Raw genomic sequence first — 6,683 nt, 5'->3', positions numbered from 1 at the left:
TGTATTTCCCTGATGACTGAGGATATTGAATAATTCCTTAAATGTCTTTTGGCCTTTTGAGATTTTTCTGTTGAGAATTCTATGTTTAGATCTGTACCTCATTTTTTCATTGGATTATTTGATATCTTGATATCTAATTTCTTGAGTTCTTTATATATTTTGGAGATCAGCCCTCTGTCTGATGTGGGGTAGGTGAAGATCTTTTCCCATCCTATAGGTTGTCATTTTGCCTTATTTACTGAGTCCTTTCAATTATGTTCATAGCAGCATTATTCGTAGTAGTCAGAACCTGGAAACAACCTAGATGTCCCTCAACCGAAGAATAGTCTAACTGAATGTCAACATATAGAAGAATGCAAATTGATCCATATTTATCACCCTGCACAAAACTCAAGTTCAAGTGGGTCGAAGACCCATTAATCCAGATACACTGAGCCTGACAGAAGAGAAAGTGAGAAATAATCTCAAACACATTGGCACAGGAGACAGCTTTCTGAACGAACACCAATAGCACAGACACTAAGATCAACAATTAAGGAGCCGGGCTGCAACCTGCCAGGGCAGCTCTGGTAGGCACAGCTGGTGGAGCGTCTGATAGCCCTTCTCCTCGACACTCAGGACACTCAGTGGACATCTCAGGGGCCGGCAGGACAGAGTAACCCCGTGCCCCGCCCCTTTCCTATCATCTTTGGGCCACCGCAGCGACAACCCGAAGAGGGCTCGTCACAATAGGGCGATTTATCTGAGCAGGCTGGACCTCTATGAGGGAGAAGGAATTGGAACACTGCCTCACATGTTGCTAAGGGAGGAGTCAACCACGCTAAAATGAGTCTGCACGGTGCTAGTGGCAGACACGGGCGATCAAGAGACAGACGAAGGTCATCTCATGAGCTAGCAGAGTCTCAGCTTACTCCTTGTATTCGAAATGTGACTTCACCAACATGACAGCACCATGTTGAATGAGAGAAATGTCATAGTTCATCTCGTCCAAGCAATCCTCGTCCTCAAAGAGCGTCCCCGAATGGCTCCATGAGCAGTGCCGGGGGAGCAGCAGAAACAGCAATCAGTCGAGCTAAGATGGTAGCTGTACGACATCCAGGGAGATGTCGTTTGTGTATGAGAACGCAAAAGAAGGTGCTCGGAGCGTGAGGACATCTGAGCGAGTGACACTGATAGTAGATGACACCAGATTTGTCGTGAACCCGGCCATTTTTCACTGCACAGCCAAATACAATGCTGGGCAGGATGTTTGGATCTGGCCGAGAACATAGTTTCACACGTCCCGATGAAAAGGGGGAGTCTGAGGTGGCAGAAGGAATGGGTTCTACTGTGTTTCGAGCTATTTTGGATTACTATAAGACAGGAATCATCCGCTGTCCTAATGGCATATCTATTCCTGAGCTGAGAGAAGCTTGCGATTACCTTTGTGTCTCTTTTGAATACAGTACAATTGAATGTAGTGATCTCAGTGCCCTCCCGCGTGAATTATTAAATGAGGGTGCTCATAGACAATTTGAATTTTATCTGGAAGAAATGATCCTCCCTCTCATGGTAGCTAGTGGGGAACGAGAGTGCCAGATAGTGGTGCTTACCGATGATGATGTGGTTGATTGGGACGAGGAGTATCCACCACAGATGGGAGAGGAGTATTCACAAATTATCTATAGCACAAAACTTTATAGATTTTTCAAGTACATTGAAAATAGAGATGTGGCCAAATCAGTTTTGAAGGAGAGGGGTCTTAAGAAGATTAGATTGGGAATCAAAGGCTATCCTACCTACAAAAAAAAAGTAAAGGCCAGGAGATCGCCCCGAAGTCATTTACAACTACGTCCAAAGACCCTTTATTCGAATGTCTTGGGAGAAGGAGGAAGGAACAAGTCGGTATGTAGACTTTCAGTGTGTAAAGAGTAAATCTATCACTAACCTGGCAGTGCCTGCCACAGACATTCCCCAGGACCAGCGGGTAGTCATGCACCCTACTCCAAAGTTGGATGCGCTGGAGATCCTCCCCAGACACCCTGCCTCGGGCAATAACGACCTCTATCCTGCTGCACAGAATCCAATGCTGTGGTGCTACTGTTCCTGAAATCATAGCATGCTACTCTTGTAGAGACTCCTCATTCTGCACCGCAAGGCCACTTCTCTTCATTGTGAGATGCATGTGTTTAGGTAACAAGGAGGGCTCAAGGGAGCGTAAATTCTACAGTCCACAACCCCATGGTACTGGGGGATGGGTCTGAAATGGGTGGTGGTATCCCCGGGGATGGGAACAGAAGGAATCAAGTTGCAGGGAGGATAGAGGGAGAAAGTACTGGGAGAGACAATTGGAATGAGAGGCATTTCTGGGATGAGCTTAAAAACCTAGTGCAGTGGAAACTCCCAGAAATCTATCACGGTGACCCTAGATAAGACTCCTAGCAATGGGGGATACGAAGCCTGAACCTACCATTTCCTGTAACCAGGCAAGACTTCCAGTGGAGGAATTGGAACACCAACCCAGCCACAAAACCTTCAACATACAACCTGCCCTGCCTACAAGATGTGTTGGAGTAAAGAGGGCACAGAGATTGTGAGAGTGACTAACCAATGACTGGTCCAGCTTGAGACCCATACCATGAGAAGGAGCCCATCCCTGAGGGCAGGCCACAGAGACTGGATAACCCAGAGACCTAGGATAGAACCAAACATGACTGAAAAAATAAGCAATGAAATGGTTCCTCATGATATCCTGCTAAACTCATATATTGGTGCCTAGCCAACTGTCATCAGAGAGGCTGCACCCAGCAACTGACGGAAGCAGATGCAGAGACCCACAGCCAAACATTAGGTGGAGCTCAGGGAATCCTGCCCAAGAGGGGGAGGAAGGATTGTAGGATCCAGTGATGGCAAGGACATCACAAGAAAACCCACAGAACCAACTAACGTGAGCTCATAAGGGCTCATAGAGACTGGAGCAACAATCAAGGAGCCCGCATGGGACTGACCCATGCCTCCTGCATATATGTTACAGTTGTGTAACTTGGTCTTCTTGTGGGACTCCTAACAGGAGGAGCAGGGTCTGTCTCTGACTCTGTTGACTACTTTGGGGACCCTTTCCTCCTACTGGATTGCCTCTTCTATTCTTAATAGAAAAGGAGGTGACTAGCCTCACTGTGACTTGATATATCATGGTTGGTTGATATCCATGGGAGGCCTGCCCATATGTGAAAAGAAACAGAGGAGAAGTGGATGGTTGGGGATAAAGCAGACACAGGCGGATCTCTGTGAGTTCGAGGCCAGCCTGGTCTACAAAGTGAGTTCCAGAACAGCCTGGACTTTTACAAAGAGAAACCCTGACTCAAAAAAAAAAAAAAACCAAACAAACAAAAAAATGCAATAAGTCCCAGTGCATAAATGGAACAGATGGGTGTCAACATCAGGCGGTTGAACAAGAGAGCCATCCTGCCCATGTGGATCCCTGACTGCCTGAAACAGCCCTCCACACACCTTCACACACACCTCCAGGGCCACAAAGCCCTGCTGAGCTCTTTGTTTCTTTCTCCAACCTCTTTGGCTTGCCTGTCTCCCACGCCAGGTCTAGTCCTGTCTCCTATGGAATCACTCCTTTCCTCTGGCCTTCCCAGTAGCCCTGCTGAGAATTTCTAAGGCCCGCACTGCTTCCTCCATAACTTTCTTTCCATATGAGAGTTTGATAAGGCTTGAGGAAGGATCAGATCATGACAGAAGGGAGGCTGAGGCAAGGGGATTGCAAATTCTGGGCATGGCTGAGCTACAGAACAAGATCCTGACTCGCCCTCAAAAAAGCAATTTCAGGGCGGAACACGAAAGTGACTTGTAACTTTTCTCTTCCTAAGTGAGAGTTCCCAGGAGCTGTGAAAACATGTTTATGGAATACTGGAGTCCTTGGAGACATGCATGGGTCGATTTCTGTAAAATGTGTCACCTCACTGATTGCCAGGATCAGTTCCACTGATCTGGCTTGCTAAGTGGCTGTCCCGTTTCTCCCCTCACCACTACTCCAGATGCACCTTCCCCAGTATGTGGCCTGATGCAGAAGGGTAACTTGGCGCAGACGGGAGGCCTTTTGTTGGGTCAAGGATCTATGAGTAGGTACATTCTCGTGCTAGGACCTCCAAACAAGCTCTCAAAGTCCACTTTTAGGAGAACATAGGGTGGTCACGCTTCCAGGACTCCAAACCCATCAAAATGAGGCCCTATGTGAGGAAGTCTCTCTTTGAAAAAAGAAAGAGGGCATAGGGGAGGGGGAAACTTTAAAAGAGGACATGGGAGGGAGTAAAAGAAAGTGGGGATGGAGGGAGAGAAGGCAGTGTTGCCATTCTAGACTCGTATTAATATAGGTAGTAAGCTGTAAGGTAGAGATGCTTTTCATTGTCCAGTACAGCCTCAGAAATGCATTTCGAAGCCTATTGTGGTGCTTAAACCCTATGCTTTGCCCTTCTCTTTGCATTCCTGTATCAATAAACTTTGAAAGCCTTCAAGGGAAGAGAGGGCTCTGGATTAATGTTTAAAGGTTTATATTTAGAAAATTATTAGTAAAGCGTATTAATATTCCCTAGATTTTATATTACAACATAAAGGTGGCCAAAACCTTTATTTATTTTTTCTGTTTTGGAGGATTGTAAAGGGGTCTTATGTAGTCCAGAAGGTTTTCTACATATTAGTAAAGAACTGCCAAGAAATAAATTAAGGAAAATATCTCAATCACAACAGTCCCCCCCCAAAAAAAAATCTAGCCAGGGAATGGTGATGGTGCATGCCCTTTAATCCCAGCACTTGGGAGGCAGAGGCAAGCAGTTCTCTGTGAGTTCTAGGCCAGTCTGATCTACATAGGGAGTTCCAAGACAGCCAGAGCTGTATCACAGAGAAACCCTGTCTCAGAAAACAAAACAAAACAACAACAACAAAATCTAAGACTAAATCTCACCAAGGAAGTGTAAACTTCTGTGAAGAAAACGTCCAAACACTGAAAAGAGAAAGTGAAGAGACCTTGAAATCTTTCTGGTTCCTAGTAACCTCTTCACTTCCTACCAAAGCCAAGTCACAGCTTCAGTGTGATCCTATAAGAAGTCCAAAGACAAGGCTTAGGAAGGAGGGAGCTCAGTTATCAGAGTTCTTCTCTGACATGTACAAGACCCTAGGTTCCAGTCCCAATTCCACACAAACCAGGAGTCACCTACAATCCCAGCACTTGAGAGATAGTAGCAGGAGAATCAGAAGATCAGGGTGATCCTTGGTGATATCGTGAGTTCCAGATCATCCTAAAACTAAGATCCGTGTGTGAGCAAAACATGGGACATTTGTCTGAGTATGAACTACTTCACTTAATAGAATAGATTCACACCCATTTTTCTGTAAATTTCATGATTTCATTTTTCTTCCTGGTTTTATAAAATACCAGTATGTATATATGCCACGTTTTCATTATCCATTTTCCTGTTAATGGAAATCCAAGCTGGTTCCCATTTCCTGATCACAGAATGCAGGACATATATGTTAGGTAAGGCTGTTACCACTGAGCTGTGTCTACAGCCCAACTTAAATACTGATGCCATATTTAGAGACTAGGTGTCATGGCTATATAACTTCAAATTCAAGCTTTTCCTTTTAAAAAAAATAGTGCCTTGCGGAGAAGCCTTGAACTTGAGCTCTAGGGACAAAGAGTGTACTATGGATGTCAACACCAATGGGGGAGACCACCGGAAGATACCACCTGTGCAACTACTGTGAGCCCTGGAAGTACACATGCTGAGTTTCCTGTTTGGCTTGATACACAAGCTCAGCTGTACACTCCATGAACTCTATTCATAACTGACAAGCCATTCACCTCTCAGTCTTCTGGTGACTGAGACAGCATACATATTTGAGGTAGGAACTGGCTAGATGTCCCTGATTTTACAGTGAGCTATCACCATAAGCAATGTTTCAGTTTATTCATTTTTTGAGTTTGATATAAACAGTAGTATGATCTAAGTAAGTAGTTACAAAGCACCGGATTTGGCAATTTGAAAAAGCAAACATGAACTAGCAAAGTGGTTCAGTGGGTGAAAGCACTGGCTTCTATGTCTGACAATCTGAGTTTGTTTGTTTGTTTGTTTGTTTTGTAGTTTTTGTGGTTTGTTGTTGTTGTTGCTTTTGGTTTTTCAAGACAAGGTTTTCCTATGTAGCAGCTCTGGCTCTCCTGGAACTCACTCTGTACCTCAGGCTCACTGAGATCCACCTGTCTCTGCCTCCCGAGTGTTGGGATTAAAAGCGTGCACCACCACACTCTGCTCCGACAATATGAGTTTGAGCCCCAAACGCTACATGGTAGAAGAAAAAACTGACTCACACAAATTGTCCTCTGGTTTCTATACATATGCTATCTCTCCCTCACACACACACACTACATACATACATGCATAAATGTAAAAACAATACTATGCTTTCTTTTTGAGAGAGAGAGAGAGAGAGAGAGAGAGAGAGAGAGAGAGAGAGAGAGAGAGAAGATATGACTCAAAAGAGACTGTGAGGGCTGGAGAGATGGCTCAGTGGTTAAGAACACTGACTGCTCTTCCAGAGGACCCAGGTTCAGTTCTCAGCACCCACACGGTAGCTCACAAACATTTGGGTTTTTTTAATATATTTATTTATTTATTATGTATACAATATTCTGTCTGTGT

At 44.8% G+C, this 6,683-nt stretch overlaps 1 pseudogene; it reads left to right on the top strand.

Moving 5' to 3' along the window:
• Positions 1 to 810: 810 nt before the first annotated feature.
• On the top strand, positions 811 to 2,089 carry LOC102001197 (annotated as a pseudogene).
• The last annotated feature ends 4,594 nt before the right edge of the window (positions 2,090 to 6,683 follow it).

This window comes from Microtus ochrogaster, chromosome X (assembly GCF_000317375.1).
Source record: "Microtus ochrogaster isolate Prairie Vole_2 chromosome X, MicOch1.0, whole genome shotgun sequence".
Lineage (NCBI taxonomy): Eukaryota > Metazoa > Chordata > Mammalia > Rodentia > Cricetidae > Microtus > Microtus ochrogaster.
Note: the sequence above shows the minus strand (reverse complement) of the source record. Positions and strands in the feature narration are given on the sequence as shown.